The following is a 22,436-nucleotide window of genomic DNA, read 5'->3' on the forward strand; positions in this document are numbered from 1 at the left end:
TCACCTCAACAAATACACAGCTAAACATGCACAGAAATAATGAGCAAGACAGAAATATTTCAACACGTTCTCTAATGTCTGTAGCCCTCTTTTTCTTCAAGTAAGAACTTAAAAGCAGGGCTGGGTGCTGTAGTCAGGAAGAGCAAGGAAGTCAGCACCAGACACTGAAAGGTAGGAAGTGGCAGCCACAGGGTGGGAAGTTTGAGGCTGAGATTTCAGATGTGGTACAGTCATGCCAAGACCAAGGGTGTAATGGTGGAGGTGGGCTGGAAGGAAGAACGTTGTAAGTGAGAAGGTCGAAGAACTGAGTGTTGCCTCCTGACCCTTTGGGAAGGCCCAATCAAAAAGGGGCAAGTGATGGAGCGCAAAGCCAGAGCGGGGCCGCCAGCAGCCGGCACAGTCAACACAGCACAAAAGCCCTCAAACCTCCAAAGCAGAGGTTTGGGAGAAAAGCTGGTTGGAATCCCTGCTCTGTCGCTTACTAGGTCGTAGTTTCCGGCAACTCCTGTGACCTCTTCAGCTTCCCATGTGACACAGGAGAGACGCAGCCACCGGGGAGGTGGCAGATAAACGGTGGGACCCCAGGTTGGCACCTGCCACACACTTTGCCTGTTATTCTAAGGAACACAGATCAGTTTTCCTGCAGATAAGAGACTCTGAAATTACAATTTACATACAGGTTTAGAGAAGCCATAGGTAGAGTCCCAAGTCACTTAATTGGCTCGGATTAGGTTTAAGGCTTTAGTGTCAGCATTTTTGAGCACTTGGAGCTCTGCCCTTTTTCTGGAACGTCCCACCTCCAAGCCCAGAATTTTGGGCTTATTGCTCTCCCCAGAGCCAAGCTTTTGGCATCGTTGGTCCTTAGACAAGTGTACTGTGAATACAACTCTGTACAAATGTACGAATGTAGACAAAGACTGGAAGGAAACGCAGTAAACAAAAGAGCTGCTCTATTTAAGTGATGGATTCGTGGGAATTTTATTGCTTTTCAGAATACCCTTAGATATTGTTTGAATGCTCTTTTTTTATATAATAGTTTAAGGAACTTGAACTTTCTTCAGGAGGCAGTAAAGGACCCACTGAAAGTGTTTGAACAGGGAAGTAGGATTTTGTTGGAACAAAGAACCTGTAGGCTACAAAAAAGTTAAAAATCACCCTCCTAATTCTTTTGCAAAAATTTCTTGGCTGGTCTCACTATTTATTCTTCCAGATTAGCTTCAGAGTCTACTTTTTAACTTTAAGCCAACCTTGTCCCCTAAACTGGGATTTTATTTGAATTACGTTATACTTATAAATTATTTGGGATGGATTAACATCTGTTTAATACCGAGTCTTCTAATTCAGAAACAAGGTAACTCTCTCTCCATTTTTTAATCTATGTCCTTCAGTATATTGTTATACTTTCTTTCATATAGGTCCTACCTATTTCTTTATTCCTAAATGCTCTTTTGAATGGGATCTTATCTTCTTGCCATTATTTAAAAAAAATTATTGTGGCATATGGGAATGCTATGGATTTTTTTTTTTTTTGGAAGTAGGGAAACTTGTTCCCTGAACATATTTTTTAATTAATTAATTAATTAATTTTACCTTTTTATTTTGTACTGGAGTATAGTTGATTAACAATGTGTTAGTTTCAGGTGTACAGCAAAGTGATTCAGTTAAACATATACATGTATCTATTCTTTTTCAAATTCTTTTCCCATTTAGGTTGCTACATAATATTGAGCAGAGTTCCCTGTGCTATACAGTAGGTCCTTGTGGGTTATCCATTTTAAATATAGCCATGTGTACATGTCAATTCCAAACTCCCTAACTATCCCTTTCCCTCACCCTTCCCCCTGCTATGGATTTTTGTTTATATCATGACAAATTATTTCATTGAACTCTCAGTTTTAGACTGATTTTTATGGATTAGCTATGTACGTAATCTGCAAGTAGTTACAAATTGTATCTATTCCTTTTCAGTAGTTATACTGCCGATTTCTTTATCCTGTCTGAACAACAGAACTCCCATCATTATAATGTTACACTAGCCCTGGTCTGCCATCTCTTCTTAAATTGGATACTCTGAAATTAGGGAAGTAATAAGGACTCAGCAGCTTTGTGGGTTTGTGCTTGTACTGTAATAATACAGGACAGGACACCAGCCTTATTAGCATTTAAACAGCATTAAAGTTGCCTATAAAGTAAACAGAGAATTTGTTGTCAGTCACTTGATAAAGCCCCTGAAAGGAAAGAAATTGTAAGTCTCAGAACAAGACACTCTTGCCTAAAGGCCACAATCTAATTTTGACCAGTAAAAGATAAACAGGCAAAGCGACTTGAAGAAAGATTAGTACTGAAGTCAGTGAAAAGTTTATTACTGTGAGTGTTACCATACAATTGTTTTCTGCAGGGAGAGGCCCTGTGGAGGGATGACACTCAGATTCTGGGGCCAACACTGCGTGGGCGGGAAGCCGCACCTCTGCCTAGAACTTGCTGTTGGTCTTGGGCCAGTTATATAACCTCTCTCTATGCCTCGGTTTCCTCATCTGTCAAATAGGAGTAACAATGGCACCTAGTTCATACCGTTTATAAGGATTAAATGAGTGATTATTCACAATCAGTATTTAAATAAATAAAACGTTGGCTGTGAGCATAGTGCTTGGTTTACAAAATGCACAGTGTTACAAAGTACTTCAAGGCGCATTTCACCTAAATCTAATGTAACCAGTCACCACTTACAAAGGGATGTGGGAATTAACTTTTGTCCCAGACCAAGGGCCCCTCCCTCTTGCCTTCCGGCCCCACCCCACTGTGGCTTCTGTCTCAGCCTGCATCTCTGCGGGCCAGGACCCCACAGCCTGAAGGGCACACCCTGGTGCAGGGGAAATATATGAGCTTGTTAAGCCCATGGAACTGAAAGACTAACTGGAATTCTAAGTCGTGAGGCTCTAGTAGGAGCAACCATTATTACTCTTCTAGAACAAGTGGCCTGAACTTTGGGACAGTTATTGTCTTTCAGGCACCCAGTCACTTCCTAGTTGAGAGTTCTGCCCCGGATGGCTGGACTTGACTGTGTCTGCAAAGAATGGTATTAGGCAATAGGAGCCCAAGAACTTCTCTTTTTTGGGCAAAGAGACTCTCTTATAGTACAATTTTTGAAAAAGAAGAAATTGTTCCACAGTGAAGCAACTAAGAGTTTTGAATAAAAATATTCCAAGTTTTCAGTTCTAATATTCTATGGTTATTTAAAATACTTGCCCTACATTTAAAATAAAATGTAATAGAACTATCTCTATCTTTCAGCATCTTTATCTCTGGAAGGAGGCAAAGGGGAGTAGGCAGTGAAGAACGGGAGAAATCAGGGAGAAACAGATACACTTGGGAGGGGGGGTCAAACTCCAGTGGCTGCCTCCTGGTGGTCACCGGTAAGCATTCCCGAGGGGCCTGCGCTAAAGGTTTCACGTTGGCTTAAAAATGTCAGACAACCCAAGTGTCCACTGAATGGATAAATACATGTGGTGTATCCATACAATGGAGTATTACTGGGCCTTAAAAAAAGGAAATTCCAATACATGCTGCAATGTGGATGAAGCCTTGTAAACATTATGCAAAGTGAAATAAGCCAGATGCAAAAGGACAAATATTGTATGGTTTCATTCACATGAGATACCTAGAATTGTTAAATTTATACAGAAAGTAGGAGGTGGTTGCCAGGGGCTGGAGGGGACATAGGAATGAGATTTAGTGTTTAATGGATACGGTTCCATTTGGGAAGATGAGAAGAGCTCTGGAGATGGATAGTGGTGATGGTTGCACAACAGTGTGAATGTACTTAATCCTACTGAACTGTACACTTAAAAATAGTTAAGATGGTGAATTTTATGTTATGTGTATTTTACCACAATAAAAAATAATTTATATTAAAAGTTTTACACTGTAAGAAAGTGGCCAAATTGACCTTGCGGTATCTACTTTATGGCATCCCTTCTGGCTATAAAAATGGTGTCTATGATGAGTATGTAATAGAATGCAAAATGCTTATGACAACGTTGAGTGCACACACACACACACACTCAGTACACACACACACACTCAACACACACACACTCAGTACACACACACACTCAACACACACACTCAGTACACACACACACACTCAACACACACACACACTCAGTACACACACACACTCAACACACACACACACTCAGTACACACACACACACTCAACACACACACACTCAGTACACACACACACTCAACACACACACACTCAGTACACACACACACACTCAACACACACACACACACACCCCAATAACATCTATGAAAAAATAAACAACAACAAAGACCTTAAGGAAATAAATCAAACTAGAGCCATGGTTGTCTTTATGTTATAATGCTTTTTGTTTCCTTCTATTTTCCAATGATTATTTTGATACGCATGTACTACTTTTAAAGGGGGAAAATAACACAGAATTTCATTTTTCTCTGTAACTTTATTTGAAAAGAAAGGAAGAATGAAAAGAAAAACCTTTATGCCTTTTGTTCCTAGAGGCTTTTAAACCTACAAGGAAACTGCAATTAATTAGGTTGCCCACCACTTTCACTACTTTCCTATTTTTGTACCATGGATGCCCCTGGCAGGCTGGTGAAGCCTGTGGCCATTCTCAGAATGGTATTTTTTTTAATTAATTAATTTTTGGCTGCGTTGGGTCTTTGTTGTTGTGCACAGGCTTTCTCTAGTTGTGGCGAGTGGGGGCTACTCTGCATTGTGGTGCGCAGGCTTCTCATTGCGGTGGCTTCTCTTGTTGCAGAGCCTGGGCTCTAGGCATGCGGGCTCAGTAGTTGTGGCACGCGGGCTCAGTAGTTGTGGCGCACGGGCTTAGTTGCTCTGCGGCACAACTGTGGGATCTTCCCGGACCAGGGCTCAAACCCGCATCCCCTGCATTGGCAGGCGGATTCCGAACCACTGAGCCACCAGGGAAGTCCCAGATGGTATTTTTAAGTGCTTAAAACAAAGTATATAGGGTTACAAAGGAAAGTGATTATTCTGACATATGTTATCAAAATATATTTTTAAATTGTGATATATCGTATCAATCACAGTCCAGACAGGAAAAAAGGAAATTACACCAGTTCTGTTAATAGGAGCAATTTAATACAGGTGTTGGATGACTGAGAAGGCAAAGGGGACTCGGGTAACACAGAGGTAACACTTTGTGGAAAGGCTAGGGCTGGGGGGAACAAAGGGCTGGGTTAGCGTGCCCCGAAGGCTCGGAAGGCACCGTGCTCCAGAATCTCCTACAGGGCTCCATGACGGTGGTTTCTGAGAGCATGAAAAATACTAGAAATGGAACCGACCGCGGCTGCCTGGGTGAAGGCCGTTGCTCGGGTGATGATCACAGAAACAGGAGGCAGACAGGGAGGAGTGGGTCCTGTCTACTTCCTTGGCCTCACAGTCGCCCTCTAGGGCCTGGGCAGAGCCCGGGGAGATGAGGTGTGCAGGGCTCCAGCCCCAGCATCACAGGGCTGGGAAGAAGCGGGGTTTGGAGCAGAGAGGCAACAGCCTAATAACCAGCCCAGATACGAGCTTCATTCTTAGTGTACTGAGTGCCAAGAGCTCATATCCACCACAATAGCGACACAGACTTGTACATTTCCACAGCTGTCTGCAACCACCGGAAAGTGACATAAAAATAGTTGGTCCTTGGTGATGAAATCACACACACTTCCAAAGTTTTGGGCCTACATTCATAATTGGAGGTAACGCTGCTCTTTTTTTCCGATCCAATTTCAGGGATCCTTTGAAATCTAAACAAAGACCCTTGGAGGATGATTGGACCCAAAGTTAAGAATCCTTCTGGGTGTTTCAAGATGTCGAATACAGTTCTTTTTCTTCCTTAATTTTGGCTTTAAAAAGTCACATGACTGATCACGTGATCACATGATTGATCATTGATACCAGGTTTCTTTTTTATGCTTTGAAAGGGAAAATAATACTACCGCAAATTCATGCCTTGGTGCATCTCTCTAACTGATATTATCAACCATCCTGCAAATAGTAAATAGTAATTTTTGCATTTTATTGATCATATTATGCCTATTTCTGAATGCCACAGAAAGTAAAGTAGACACACAACTGTGCTTACATCCTCACCCGCTCTCCTGGGGGACATGGATTCCTGGGTGGTCTTCAGAGCTCTTTCCTGTAAGGTCCCCTGTCAGCCCCACCACTTTGACTGTGACCCAGATGTCCCCCAACACCAGGTCTCTATTTCTTTTCTCTTGACTTACCCAAGTTTCAGCCCATCTGCCACGTGGACATCTCTACCCGGAGGTCCTAAAGTCACCTCAAGCTCGAGACGTATTCAAAACGGAATTTGTGTCGCCTCCAAGGGTCTTTCCTCTGCATTTCCTCCTCCGAGGGGGCGTTACCAGCCAGTGCCCCCTAAGAAGGCTTTCTCTAATGTCTCTGGGCTTCAGTTCCCTCATCAGTGAAGGAGAGGCAGTAACAGTCACAACCTCCTGGGCTGTTGTGAGGACTAAATGTGCTGCCAGGTCTTGACATCAGTAAATGCCCGCCCCTGCGAGGTTGGTGCTCTCCCCCCTCCGCCGGTAGTGCATCCATCACCAAGTCGGCTTCCTCTCCTAATGTCACTTCAATGTGCCCCCAGGACCACTGCCTTAACCCGGCCTCAGCGTGACTCCTCAGAATGATCAGAATTGTCCCCAATGCCCACCCCCCCCATACTGCTGCAGAGTCTTCTCATGCACTCATTCAGTCAGTCATCATGCGTGGGTGAGGGCTGCCACGGGTCAGAGACCACAGATGTAACAGTGAGCAAGTTGCAGCCACACCTCCGGGGGAAAGACTGATGTTAAATAATTGCCAAATAAGTAATTAATTGTCATGATAAGTGCCATGACATTCCATGAAAATATCCCCAGATGCAGACAGAAAACAAAACTTTGTGTTTCTAAGGAAACAAGAAGTGATTCCAGGCGGGGAGGGGTGGGGAAGAGAGCCCTCCTGGGAGACCTGTGAGGTTTCCCTCTGAGAGCCGGGCAAAGGGCAAACTCCCAGACATCACCAAGCCTTCTAGATGCCGGCCTGGCAGACATCACCAAGCCTCCTAGATGCCGGCCTGGCGTCCTGCCACCAGCCACTCAGCCATCGCCCTTAAATCCCGCAGACCAGCGACAGAAGACTGCCTCCTGGTGCTGACTTCAAACCTTTGAGAGTGAGCCCATGTTTCTTTTTTTCCATGAAGACAATTTATAAAAACGTAACGGTAATTGTAATAAAAGAGGACCCAACCCTCACCTGAGGAACTTTGGTAACAAGCTCATTTATGTCAGAGTTTTATTTAATAGAGAAACAAGATCACTCTTCTGTCCCCCAGATGGAATACACACGCATTGATAAGTCTACTCTTAATCTATAAAGTTTGAACAATTCCACCGACTGTAAAAGCATTTCATCATGCTCTATGAAGAAATCAAAAACTGTAACTATTTACTAGAGACACTGAAAGTCAGTATTTTGTGGCTTATCTATAGCAATACTTGAAAATACAAGGTAAATCACATTGCAAGGTTTTGTTTAGAGTTTCAAGCTAAGGGAAATATTTTAAAATATATATCATCAATTCTAAGATATTTGTAAGGTCTTATTTCAATATATGATAAAGTAGGTACTCTCTTAGAATAACCAGAATAATAAACCAAATATAAAGCGAACTTAAATTTAGGTCAATTTTTTTTTAAGGGCAAGATAAAAATCTGTGTTACGCAGGTGCAGAAAATTTTCTGCTTTCCAGTTTGAACAAGTAATATGATCATAATGGACACCTAAGAATTTTTAAATCTTTGATTTCTATTCAATTTTTAATTTTTCAAATCTTAAATTTCTCATTGAACACAAAAGTCTAACTCTCTTGCCTAAGAACCACATTTTCCATTTCTATTTTAAGAAGTTTTATGTTGTCTACCACATTTAAAAAGTCACTAACAAAACAAGAAATGGAGGGCACTGACCCTTCCTCTGTAAAGGGTCCATCAGTGACTATATGTCCTGAGACTGAGTTGCTTGTTGTGGGCTTCTGTAGACTTCTAGAAACTGTGAGGACCTAATACAGTACCATTCATACCACTGCAGAGATTAGAATGAGGAAAAGAAACTCTCAACCTGGTGAACAGTGAAAAAGCCTTAAGAAAAATGTTGCCAGACCGGTCATTCATGTCACTTTAACTGGAATTTACTTAGAGAGGTGGTCTAAGATATTTCACAAGGGAAACACGCACACGCATGCCCAGACACATGTAAAGCCTGTACTGACCAGGGGCCCTAGCCCCTGGCCAGCTGGCCAGCTTCTCCGAGGGGTCCACGGAAGTGGGGAGAAGGAGCAAGGAGCTGGTGGGCGGCCCACTGCAGCCCCTGAGCCTTGGCAGGGCCCCCTGAACCAGCTCCTTCCCCTGCCCCCAGCTCTTCCTGCTGCATTTCTCTGTGGCTGTCGTGAGAATACAAAAGACTCAACACAAATGTCATTGCAGTGGTTCACCTCTGATTGGAAAGTGTCCGACTTGAGTGTCCAATAGCGAGAGAGAATCTATTCTGTGCCATCCTGGGTTTCTGACGTGTGACAAAAAAATAGCTTTCGTGGGACCATGGGCGGTGCCTGGTTTGTTTTCATAGGTTGAGGCTAAGTGTTTCAGAGCCCGAATTGATGTGAGAAGTCTCCTCCGGCTCTTGGATTTGCACCTCCATGGCAGCTTAGAACCGCCCACTGCCACTTGCAGGGTATGTGAGCAGTGCACGTTGTTACACGGCCCTCGGCTGACACCACAGAATTGTCGACACAAGTTCACTGCTCATCACTTGCAAAGGGGGGTACCGGTGCTACAGCAATAACTGCCACGCGAACCAGAAGGGGTTCGCTTAGTTCAGGATCCCGGGACCCTTTTCGGATGCAATGGACTGGTTCTCCTTATACGACCTGAAGATACTGTGAGTCTCTTCAGATAAAACAAGGGGGTGGACAGGAACCTTGGAAGGGGAGGGTTCGCTGTAAGCACCCCCCTGGTCCCTGTGTGCTATGCTCAGCACCTCCGCTGGACTCTCAAAGGAAACATTCCTCCATGAGGCTGATGACGAAAACAAGCGCTAACACTGTGCACCAGATGCTCCTGAAATGCCTGACATGCTTTATTCTGCTCTTTCTCACAACAGCCCCATCAAGAGAAAGGATCCCACTCTCCGATTTGGGACCAAGGCAGAGGCGGGGTGAGTGGCTCGTCATGGTCCTGTAACCAGGGGGCAGTGCAGCCAGATGTAGCCCAGGACGCAGAACCGGCAGGAACGTGGTCCCCAAACCTTCACCAGGTGGTCACTGAACACTGTGTCAGATGCTGCGTTGGCACTTTATGGGTTTATCTCATTTAAGCCTCAACAGCCCTGAAAGGTGGGTATTGTTATTCCCGGGCATCTGAGAGGAAACCGTGGCTGGGGGTTGAGTGATGGACTCCAGCTGACACAGGTTCAAGACCGCACGGCCGCACCAGGAGCTCAGCTGTGCTGCCCTCCCCATAGTCCTGGCTCTTTCCTACCCCATCCCTGCCTCCATCAGACAAATGTTTTTTCTCTTTCTTCAAATCACAGCTGGAAGGGGCCTCCAGACATGATCTGGCCTGGTCGCTGCTCCCAGCAGATGTCACTATTCCAGTCTTGACAAGTGACCTGTCCAAGGTCACACGGCCAAGCAGCCACACCTAGAGCAGAGCAATCTCCGTTTCAACAATACCGCTTTCTGCCCTGCCAGTTGTGTTATAACGGCAAATAGCTTTACTGCGGACATTTCAGACTTTTTCCTCTCGGTGAAAAAACCCAGTTGACAAATCATCCTTAGATAATGCGTTATTTTTTCCCTTTTGGAATTACAACCATCTACCACCATTTGTCAAACGTCCAAGAACACAGGAAATGTACTCCTCCCAGCTGGTTTTTGTTAATGGCTCGGTGTCTAACATTCAGATTTGTCCAGACTCTCATGATCTCCTGCCAGCAGCTGACTCAAGCCCACTCTCCAGGCAGTGGTGAGCGAGGCTTTGTGTCCAGCAGACACATCTCACACAGGGGTGGAGGCTGAGGAGAACTTGTAGGCTTCTGCTCGTCAGCAACTGTTTCCTAGGCAACAGTGTGATGGAACAGCCAGTCGGTGTTTAAGGGGATTGTGTTACCAGAGGCGGAATCATCTTTTTGGTCCCACTTAAGTCCAAACTCTTGCTCTCACTCATCTGATCAAAGTACTGTAACGGCTTCAACATCTTATAAGATAAGCCCAGCGGAGAACCTATTTTAGGGCTATCAAGCACCTGGGTAGGCATGTTTCTTTCAGGCAATGAGGAAGATGTTCAACTCCTAATCTCCACTGAGAAAACATATTTACAATAGCTATGAAATGGGTTAGTAAGCAATCTACAAATCACCAAAAAAAAAAAAAAAAAAATTAAATAAATATGAACACTCCAAGACATGTTTCAGCAATTTGAAAAAGAACTTCCAAAAACGAAGAATCAAAGAGCCACCAGCTTTGAGCTCTCAAATTTACAAAGGCTAATCACAGCACTTAATCTTGTGGTGAGGAAGACACTTTCAGACAACACAGATGCCAACGTAAACTGATACAGCCTTTCAGGAAAGCAGCTTGGAACCAAATATCAGGGTTCTCACACATGTTTTCACTTCTAAAATCTATATTTGCACTTCTAATATTCTAATTTAAGGAAATCATTTGAAGTACAAAACATTATTTACTCTTAAAGATATTCACTGCAATGTTATTCACAACTGAGAGAGAAAAAAAAACCTTTCCAAGTCCAACAACAGGAAAACGAAGACATGATGGAACATCCTCAGTGCCATATTCTGTGGCCATTAAAACGTTTTTCAGAGCATTCGATACCAAGTTTGCCCTAATTTCTTTCCTTAAGAAAGACAAAAAAGAATGCAGTATTTCCAAATACACAATTGAGACTATGTTCAAAAACATCCACAGATAAAAGAACGGAGGGGAATAAAACCAAATGTTATTCTTGGTCACAGTATGGGGCATAATTTTTATATTCTATGATTGTCTGAATTTTCCTTATTATTTTCTATAATAAACATGCATTACAGTTAATGTAATAAATTAAACATTTCCTTTCATCAGGAACTATTAGCTTTGTTGGTAATTTCTTCATTTATTCAGCCAAAAACCTGCTGTAAACCAAACTTCAGGATAAATGCTATCAGGAGAATATGTGGTGAGCGTGAATGCTCCCACCCCAGCCTGGGGAAGTCAGAGAGGGTTTCCTGGAGGAAGGGTGAACTGAGTCTAGAAGGATGGAAAGGGATGGGAGACACTGTTCGGCAGCTCAGGACGTTCGCAGAGCAAGGTGCTGGGGGAGAGAGACGGGAGATGCGGGAGGGGAGGGGAGAGGAGGCTGAGAGGCCCCTGGTGTTAGCTAGGCTGTGTTCACAACTCCACAGTGGGAGGAACATTGGGGGGGGGGGCGCTCCTGGCTCAGGTGGCCGTGAGCGGGTAGGGACGCGAGACACCGGAGGGGCAGCGGCTGGTTGGAGATGAAGAGCTTCAGTGTTGGGGGTCGGGGATGTCGGGTCGTCAGGCCGAGTTCAAAGGGGGGGTCAGGGCGGGACGTGGAGACGCCGTGAGTGTGGCCGGAGTGGCACAGAGAACAGCCTGGGACGGGGCAGAGGAGAAGGACCGGGGCGGGGGGGCGAAACACATGGTCAGAGGGTGAAACGGCAGGAGGGGAGGCTGAGAGGCCAGTCCGGTGTCACGCACACGGCTCCCCGGCTGCTGGTTAGGTGGTTTCAGGTCCGTGTCAATCCCAGGTGGAAACCGTGGGTACCACACAGCAGACGGTGACGGGCGCGTGAATGAATCGTGCTCGCATGTGTGATGTCAGGAAGACAGCTTCTCCGCCCTCTCTGCGGCCTCCGCGGAGCAGCCGGGCTTGCCTCCCGCCCCCTGGCCTCCTCCCCATCCTCCCCGCCGCCCGCCCCATCTCCAGACGAGAGAAAATTCCCAGCGCCCAAGAGGAGGGGCCGGAGGCATAAAGTGCCCATCAGCAGGGACTGCCCAGTACCTGTACAGCAGTAACGACGGCTGTGCCCTGCTCGCCCTGCTCCCCGGGCGGTGGCGATGTCCTTACACAGCCAGCCTGCCCGTGTGCTCGACGTGGGGCACAGGACTCCGACTCCAGAGCTTGTCGCGTGCCTGGGTTCTCTTATTTAATTTTTACCACAGCCCCTGAATTACAGCCATTTTCCAAGTAAGGTCGTGGAGGCAAAAAAAGGCGAAATACCTTGCCCCAAGTCATGTGGCTGGTCAGTGGTGTGGCCGGACCCTGGGGGCTCCTCCACCAGGAAGGCCCCGGGGCCTGGGTGTTTTGAACCAGAGGCACACGGGGTCAGGGGCCACGGGAGCAGCAGGGGAGTTGCCATGGAAACCGTGTGTCAGAGGCAGTCCTGTAAATCAAGCCCCAGGGGAAGAACGGGCCCCAAGGCCCCGAGAGTTGACCGCTGTCCCAGCCCTTCTGGACAGTAAGGATTGCCTGCCCCCCTTGCCGCAGGGAGATGGTGTCACCTACCCAGGCCTGGGGGCTTCTCTCTGCTGCACCAGCCAACTCAGCTGTGCTGAAGGATGTCGGACAACCCCCACACAAGATCGCTTCTACAGAGTTTTAATACTAACAAAGTTTATAAAGAGCATATATCTGTTGCTGTACACCTGCAACTAAGACAACATTGTAAATCAACTATAGTCCAAGATAAAAGAAAAGTTTTTAAAAAAAGAGCATATGTTTGCTTTGTTTTTGTAGTACCTTTTGGCAGTTTCATGGCAGGAAATGAGTTACTCAGAATAAAAACCCTCCTTTAAATGTTGTGCTGATAATCAGTAAGGCATCAGATTAAGATATTTTGAGTTGCAGCTATCTCTGGGAACCAACTCATTCTTATGAGAAGAGTGGATTCCCATGCTGACTCTGAAATCTGGGAGAAACGTCAGGATCCCTATGTTTTGTAGATTACGGATTACTTTACTTGAATGTTTTATTCAAAATCACAGGCTCTTAAATTAAAATTATTTCAAAATATAAAAACATCAGGAGAACAATTCACTCCAGTAAATAGGAAAATTAGCATTTCTTTCTTTTTAAACTAAATTAGTATTGTATTTTACCTTAATGTTTATTTGAAACCCTTAGACTTTAGTTTCATTAACTTCAAAAAGCATCAGTAAATAGTTTATTCCACAATAAGAAATGCTGCATTATTTAACAGTAAGAAGCTTATTTAAATGTTTCATGAATAATTAAAATTGTACGTGTCCTTTATGATACGTGAGAAACTTAAAAATCTTTTAGCGTCAGCGCAGTGCAGTGGGCTGATAATGACCCTGAAGTCGTTTATTAGTTTCCAGAAAAAACCCTACATGCAATTTTATGAATGGAAATTCTCGGCTGTCATGAAACTCTGCAAGGTAATGGAAAACTAAATCAAGGGGGCATGAAAATCAGTATGCTCCAAAATTCTTCACAAATGCTCACATCCTTTGAACCCAGTGATTTCACTTCCAGCCACGACCAGAGATGCAGGCAAAGATGATTAAATGTGAATGTCTGTCTCCATATTATTTATAGCAGAGGGAAATAGGGGCGGAAGGAAATAAACTGTGGTAAATATAGATAGAACACTATGAAGCCACTGGGTAGAAAAAGTGCATTTAGAATGATTATTTCATAAAATGATATTTTATCAAATTCTAGAATTTATCAATTTTAAAATTCTATAAAATGCTCAAAATTCTAGAATTCAAACAAAAAAGTTCAAAGAAGGCAGCAAAACACACTCCCAGAGACCAGACCTTCACACCTTCAAGGAAGTCCATTCAGTTTTTGAGCAGCATTACTTGCTAGAAAGTTCCTTTTTATACAGAATGAAGCCCAGCTTCCTTGGAGTTTCTGAACCTTGTACAGAATGCAGCTTGTTTCTCCCAAGGGTAGCACTGATGCCCTTGAACATGCTGTCTCATTACCGGACCCCTGGCCCCTGGACGTCCGCTCCTACAGGGCTGTCTGTTAGTGGAAGAGGGGTACCCACCCTCTGGCCAGTGACCTGTCAGTCTCTGTTTTCTTTTCCCCTGGACACACCTATTCACAGCACTGTCAGGAAGGTGATTTAAAAGGCCTGGTTTGTAACAAGCACTCGGTAAAGTCCAGTCATGATTTTTATCAAGATTTTCAGGGGGGGCTTCCCTGGTGGCGCAGTGGTTAAGAATCCGCCTGCTAATGTAGGGGACACGTGTTTGAGCCCTGGTCCGGGAAGATCCCACATGCCGCAGAGCAACTAAGGCCGTGCGCCACAACTACTGAGCCTGCGCTCTAGAGCCCGCGAGCCACAACTACTGAAGCCCACGTGCCTAGAGCCTGTGCTCCGCAACAAGAGAAGTCACCGCAATGAGAAGCCCACACACCACAAGGAAGAGTAGCCCCCGCTCACCGCTACTAGAGAAAGCCCGTGCGCAGCAACAAAGAGCCAACACAGCCAAAAATAAATAAATAAATTAAATAAATTAAAAAAAAAAAAAAAAAGATTTTCAGGGGCTTCCCTGGTGGCGCAGTGGTTGAGAATCTGCCTGCCAATGCAGGGGACACGGGTTCGAGCCCTGGTCTGGGAAGATCCCACATGCCGCGGAGCAACTAGGCCCGTGAGCCACAACTACTGAGCCTGCGCGTCTGGAGCCTGTGCTCCGCAACAAGAGAGGCCATGATAGTGAGAGGCCCGCGCACCGCGATGAAGAGTGGCCCCCGCTCGCCGCAACTAGAGAAAGCCCTCGCACAGAAACGAAGACCCAACACAGCCAAAAATAAATAAATAAATAATTAAAAATTAAAAAAAAAAAAATGATTTTCAGCTCCTAGAACAGCCTTTTGCCGCGAAGTGATCCTTGTGGGGACAGTAGGTCTGAGTATCCAACAGGGGATGCAGGGGCTGCTGCCTGAAGCAGCAAACTGGTCTGAAAACCAAGATGCTTTCAGAGCTCGGGGCAGAACCATCGTAACTGGACCAGGGGATTAGCAGTGGAGTCAGGGACTGAAGAGCAGCCATCAGCAAAGCCTTGGGCGGGCGAATGGCAGGCACACGCGGGGACAGAACCATGCAGGATAGGAATCCAGGGTCCCCGCCACGAGCCCGACCCTGATCCCTGCCCCTCCATCTCCACTCCTGGCCCCCTGAGGTTCAGTCCACCGTGGTCCTTCACTGAACCCTCAGGCTCAGATCACCAGGGAACTCCCTACCGCAAGGTCCCAGTGACCTTCTTCTACTTGTGCCCCTTTGGGTCTTTCTGCAGCACGAGACGCTGCCAGTGTCCCTCCCGAGTCTGGATGACTCTCCTCTGGCCCTGGCTCCTGGTGCGCGCCAGGTGAAACTCCTGCTCCCCTTTGTCCGTCCCGGGCCCCCGGCGCTTCATACTCAGCCCCCCACTCTCCTGATCTCCTTAGGAGACCTCATGGGCCCATGTGGCTCCGACCATCCCTGAATGAGATGACTCCCAACTGCAGGCCAATGTGTCTGAACGTTTGCTAGATCTTTCCATGTGGGCAGCCCTCAGCTACCTCAAACACACCACTTTCAGAAGGTGAAACTCTTTTAACTCTTTTAACTCTTCCCTGTTCACCAGCCTGCCCCACCAACCCACTGGCTCCCCAGTCTGAATGAATGGTACCATGACAGTGCGCCATCCTCCCCCAAGCCCGGAAGTCAAGCTGTTCGCCTCTTTCCCTCCTTGTCTTACAGAATGGCCACAATCTTTATCAATCATGTTGTAAAGCCAAAAATTCTAGTCATTTTCGTTAAACTAGTTCCAGGTGTTAATGGTAACCAGTGCATTTTAATTCAGAGAAAATAGGTTTCACTATAAATAGCCAGATTGAGAAAGGGGGCATAAAACTGTCCTAGTTATAAGGTATTATTAATGGATTTTACTGCAGAGCGAACAAGTATTTCAGGTCAGTTTATGACCTATGGTTATACATCTTCAAGTCCCAAGAGAAAGGAAAAAAATACTTTCAGTAGTTGGGCCTGAAAAAAAATGTCTTTCCTTATCTTGTTGAAGGCCTTAAGAGCACAGGACACACACCACACACTTCAACCCCGAAGAACAAAATCCTACGTGTGACACTTAAGGACACTGTCCCAGGTTGCATACTCTCCTCCAAAAATTCACGTCCACCCAGAACCTGTGACCGCGACCTTATTCAGAAATGGGCTAAGATGCAATCAAGCTAAGACGAAGTCATCCTGGATGCGGATGGGCCCTCATCCGATGACTGGTGTCCTTATACGAAGAGAGAAGCCTGAACACAGAGACACAGACAGACAGGGAGAAAGCTCTGCGAAGACGGAGGCAGAGGTTGGAGGGATGTGTGTACAAGCCAAGGCACCCCAAGGTTCCGGTGACCCCCAGAAGCTGGAGAGAGGCAATGAACAGACACTCCCTCAGAGCCTCTGGAAGAAACTAACCCTACTGACACCTTGATTTCAGACTTCTGGCCTCCAGAACTGTGAGAGAATAAATTTACGCTGTCTTAAGCCACCCACTTCGTGGCAGTTACGGCAGCCTCAGGACACTAATACAAACACACTGTCATATGTTGCCCTGGGCACACCAGTCTTCAGACAGATTTTATATTTTGCCCAAAGGAACCTTGGTGACTCCTCTTCTGGGGACTCACAAGTACCTGGGTCGGGAGAGCCTTTGCCAGGCAACCTGGCCATATAACTGCAGATGGTGGACTCAGAAAACAGAGAAACACTGCCATCTGTCTTTCTGCAGCTGTCCCTGGGCAGGGCACGCTGGATGTACTCACCATGACTGGTGTGTCTCTGTCACAGACCTTAGCTTCATTTTAAAATCCCATTGACGGCGACAAGGCCATCGGTATCGTCATCACTCTTCTGCTTCTGCCCGAGAGGATCAGCAGTAAGGACAAAGACGGCACCATGGGTGAGGACAGAGGCACCCATACAGCAGCGTCCCCTGGGCAGGGACTGCAGGTGGACCAGGGGCCCAGAGCAACACAGAGGGGTAAGGAAGAGTGAGCGGCCGAGTCCCCGATTCAACTAGGATCCAGAAGGAGAGACGGGGCTGGGGAGGGCAGCCCAACAGCTGAAGACCAACCCTCCTTTATACCAGGGCGCCAGGGCCATGCCTGGGCTGGGGATGCAACAGAAAGGGTCCCACCCCACAACACGAGCTGGGTGTCTGACTTCCAGAAAGATGGAGACAGGGGTTCTCTCTCGGGAGTGGCCTCGATTTCTTGTGCTTATTCTTCTCTTGTATTGTTGGTCTTTACAACCTCTCGGAGTTCTTTTTGTATCAGGAAAATCAGCCTTAGTGATACAAGTTGCAAATATTTTTTTCTGTTGTTTGACTTTCTTTTGACCTATTTTTAATGTTGGCTTTCACCATAATGAATACACGTAAACATTCACATTTACATAAGACAAATGTAAACATCTTTTCTTCTGTAACTCCTATGCTTTGTATCTTACTTTGAAAGGTTTTCCAATATTATTTCAAAATTCTCTCATTATTTCTTCTTGTAATTTTATGGTTTCATTTTTTTATATTTAAATCTTTGATTTTCTTATTTTAAGTTGTGAAGCATTAGCTGACTTAATCTTATGCCACATAATTTGCCATCTGTGCCCAAGCAATTATTTAATAATCTATCTTTCCCCAATGGTTTGAAATGCTCCTTTTGCCATATATTTCTTTATTTACTTCTGCATTTCTTATTTTGTACCTCACCTGCCTGCCTGTTCTGAGATGTATGGCCAGGACCATACAGTTTTATTTATCATAGATTTAAAATGTGTTTAATATCTTAAGGCTAATCCCCCTAGGAATTTTACTTTTTCGGAATTTCCTGGTTATTATTGCTTGCTAATTTTTCTGTACATATCTTAGAATCAGGTTGTCTAGTTCCAAAAGAAATCCTATTGCTATTTTGATTGGAACTGGCATTATGTCGATTAATGTGGGAGGCTTGATCTTTTTCTGAAGTTAAGTCATCCCATTGAAGAACACAGTATGCCTGTCCTGCTATTGAAATCCTTGGCATCTCTAAGTAATGTTTTAAAGATGACTTCACATAAACTGTGCTGGTGTTAACCTTATTCCTTGGTATTTTATGTATTTTGCAGCTATTAAATGAGGCTTTTTCTTCCATTATAGCTTCTAACTGGTCATTGCATGATTATATGGAGGCTACTGATTTCGGTGCAGCACTTTACAGCCAGCTAACCTACTGGATTCTTGCATGGATCGTAATCTCTTTTCAGGTGGTCCTGTTGGTCACAGCATTTCCACGCTGGTTTTAACCTTAGTCCTACAGCTCAGTGGGTACAGTGTTCACTGCCAGTTCTTTTGTGTAGTGTTTTACTTATTTCTTGGTTGCACTGATTCTCGAACTTGGGGTTTCAAAAAACACCGGTAACTCGGTGGCAACAGCAAAGCACCTGACTTAATTAGTATGGGGTGTGGCCTGGGCACAGGGATTTGTAAAGGATCTCCAGGTGATTCCATTGAGCAACATTACATGCAAGACATTGTCTTTAATAGTTTATTCAAGAAGGGCTTATGGGAGTGATATTCCTGAATTCTTGCATTTTCAAAAATGGGATTTTATTTCCGTACACATCCTTTCAGAGAAACTCTATGCATATATAAACGAATACAACATTTTTCCTCCTCAAATTTGAATGACAGTTTGGGGTATACCATTCTTGGTCATCCTTCCTTTTCTTAGCTTTGTGGCCATTACTCCAACTGTCTTTCACTTTGGCTTTTTTTGTTTTTTTTTAATTTTTTTTGGCTGCGTTGGGTCTTCGTTGCTATGCACGGGCTTTCTCTAGTTGCAGCGAGTGGGGGCTACTCTTCATTGCGGTGCATGGGCTTCTCATTGCAGTGGCTTCTCTTGTTGCAGAGCATGGGCTCTAGGCGTGCAGGCTTCAGTAGTTGAGGCACGTGGGGTCAGTAGTTGTGGCTCGCAGGCTCTAGAGCGCAGGCTCAGTAGTAGTGGTGCACGGGCTTAGTTGCTCTGCGGCATGTAGGATCTTCCCAGACTAGGGATCGAACCTGTGTCCCCTGCATTGGCAGGTGGATTCCTAACCACTGAGCCACCAGGGAAGTCCCCTGTCTTTTCCTTTATTGTTACCATGGAGAAGTCTGAGGCCAGCATGAATATTTTTCCCCTCATATGTGACTTGATCTTTTTGCCTAGTTTCCTGTGGAAATCTTTATTATGGCTGTCTAGAAACTTTATTAGACTATGTCTTGGTATTGACTGTAGTATGACTCTATTTTCTGGGTCACGGTGTAAATTTAAATCTTCTTTCTGAGATGTTTTATTAATTTATATTTTGAAATATTTATGCTGTTCTGTTTATTTTGGCTCCTTCAGAGACTCTAATTTTGCATGTTAAATCTCCTTTGCCTGTCTTACTAATCACAGGAGCATCTACAAATGCTTAAAAAGTAAAAGTCTGTGCAGGTATAAGGCATATTTATTTTTGTCCTATAGGCCTACTTCTCCAAAGTGAAATGTATACTCTTCTCATTATATTTTTTCTCATCCTTTTTTAGTTTCTATTTTTATTTGTACTGTACAATGAATTAACTTTCATTGTGGTAGTGCATGTATAATTTATGAATAAGTAACCATACGTGTGTTGGATGGATATTCCATCAGAAATCTGATGGATATTCTGATGGATATTCCATCAGAAATCTGCTGCTGTCCTCCACAATGCTTGGTGTCGATACAGAAGTACTGAGCACTGTGGCTTTGAGGTGTCTGAGGCCCAGAGCCAAGAACCACTGCTTTCAAAATCTAGCCAAAGTCTTGTACATATAGTTGCTCAATAAATATCAGTCATTTTACTGACCTTGGAAGGTAATATTTCCATAATATAATAAACCATGTATCTCAACTTGGTCCCCCAAAAAGGGCATAAATGTAATTTGAGTAAATCTATTCAAAGATTTCAAAATCCACGCCCCCCCCCCAAAAAAAAATCCATGCCTCACTCCTGCCTGGTATAATAGCTAGTACCTTTTCTTTAATTATTCTTACTTTAACCCTTAACTGCATAAAAAAGAAGGCTGTGATCTCAAAGCAAAAGGGAAAATTATGTAGGTAGCACTGATTTGCTTAGGCAATTTTTGCTTTATTTGGTTTTTAATATATAATACAATTGCCACCAAAAATTGGTCTTTTTTTTTTTTTTTTTTAATTTATTTATTTATTTATTTATTTATTTATTTATGGCTGTGTTGGGTCTTCGTTTCTGTGCGAGGGCTTTCTCTAGTTGCAGCAAGTGGGGGCTGCTCTTCATCGCGGTGCGCGGGCCTCTCATTATCGCGGCCTTTCTTGTTGCGGAGCACAGGCTCCAGACGCGCAGGCTCAGTAATTGTGGCTCACGGGCCCAGTTGCTCTGCAGCATGTGGGATCTTCCCAGACCAGGGCTCGAACCCGTGTCCCCTGCATTGGCAGGCAGATTCTCAACCACTGCGCCACCAGGGAAGCCCTGGTCTCTTTTTTTTAAGGCTACATAGGTAATTCGTGCCAGGTAGATCTCCCTCCTCCCCATCTTCCCAATCCCTACACACAAATTACAGGTCCAGGGAGTCAAGGTCAAAAACCAAAGGAAACAAGAGAGAAACAACCTTAATAACAAAACTGACAGTCTACTGCATGAATAAATCTCAGACTGGGAACCAAGAGCTTACATTTCAGAAAAGAAGAAGAGACCAGAAAGAGATGCCTGCCCTGTTGGAATTATGGGCTTTTTTCAATAATAATCTGAGGAGAAAAAAAGTAGTCTTTCTCTTGTTTTGTCTTTTATTATTTCAACTGAGGGTTTGGATATTTTGGGATATAAAAAGATATAAAAATATCTTTGGATACTTTTCCTTTTGTTCGTATGATTGGGTTTCAATCAACACTGAGCTGGTACGTTTTCTACAGGGAATACACAGAACTGTCTTTGGTTAAATCATATTATGAGGTTAAAAAGATGAACTATATACATCCAATCACAACACAAGCAAGCAGATCAGCTTCCGTGGATTTAGGAGATTTAGACAACCTGCCCCATGTGCTTTGGTGGCCTGGAGAGTCTTCTAAAATCACTGTAACCTTGCTAGGCCATTGTGATTTCAAAAAATTATTTTTGATTGTTGTGCCCTAGAATAGCAGTTCCCAAGTCAATCTGGGCACAAGAATAGTTTTTTCAGTCGTCCGAGATGTCCAAGCCCCACCCCAGGCTCGCCCCCGCTCTGAGCACCCCTGGCTAAGTGACCCTCCCAGAAGGACCACGTCTCAAGCCACCATGTGCTGGTTTCCAAGCTACTGACTCACATGGTAAAAGAATAACTAACAGTTTAAAATGCCTTTCATGTACCAGACACCCTTAACACTGAAAAAAAGTCACTTGTAAACTGAAACCAACTAAATATTATAAATACCGAAATAAATTGAAAACATTAAGATCATGTGGATAACAACTTGATCCACTGTTGGGGCCGATCTAAAGTTTGATCTGAAGTAATTTCATTCCAGATTAAGATTTTACTGCCACTGCAAGTCACAGCCATTTGTCCATTTCCTAAAATTGTCAGGTTGCTCTAATGATGAACGTGTAAGTGATCTCCTCCCTGAACAGACAGGCCTTGTAGGGGTAAAGAACTGTAAGCACCTCCTCACTGAAGCATTTAAATATAGTAAGAAGGGGACATCAGGCCTGATGGAGTGAGGTCAGCCCTGCCCGGGACAGCTGCCAGGAAACATGGCACCAAGTCTGGGTCCTGAGAGCAAATCAATGTGTATCCTTGGGCGAGTCCTAGGCCCTCTGAGTCTCGTTTTTCAAATGAAGGAGATGGGATAGAAATAAATAATCTCCAAGACCCCTTCCAGCTCTAAGTTATTATGGTGGCTTGATTTAATGCCATGCATCTAGGAGAGCACTTATCACCTGGCCCTGTTTGATCTGAGCGGAGAGCTTGGTGATGCTTTATGCACCGTTTATAGAGCCAGAACTTTGGCGGGAACAGCTGCTCTCCACCGAGTCACCGAGCCCAAGTGCCTCCCTGCTAAGAAGCACGTCCAGTTTGGCCCACCCTCGTGGCATCCGCAGGCTGGGTGACAGAATGGAAAGGAATGAGGTGATGAATGGCTCTCAAACAAAAAGCTGGGCTCAGAGCTATTTGCAGACAGACAGAGACTCAGGAAAGCCTGAGGCCACCGGCCCGGCTTTCCTATCTGCTGACCCAGCTGCTGCTTCCTGGGCAGATGACAGCAGAGCGCCAGGC

The 22,436-nt window shown here is 44.8% G+C and overlaps 1 protein-coding gene across 38 annotated transcripts in view; it reads right to left on the minus strand.

Annotated features, from left to right (window-relative positions):
• LRRFIP1 (LRR binding FLII interacting protein 1) overlaps nt 1-22,436 on the minus strand; it is a 147,453-nt gene that overhangs the window by 96,415 nt on the left and 28,602 nt on the right. The gene's annotated exons all lie outside the window — the stretch shown is intronic.

The sequence above is a fragment of the Balaenoptera borealis genome (assembly GCF_965194805.1).
Source record: "Balaenoptera borealis genome assembly, chromosome: 6".
NCBI classification, from domain to species: domain Eukaryota; kingdom Metazoa; phylum Chordata; class Mammalia; order Artiodactyla; family Balaenopteridae; genus Balaenoptera; species Balaenoptera borealis.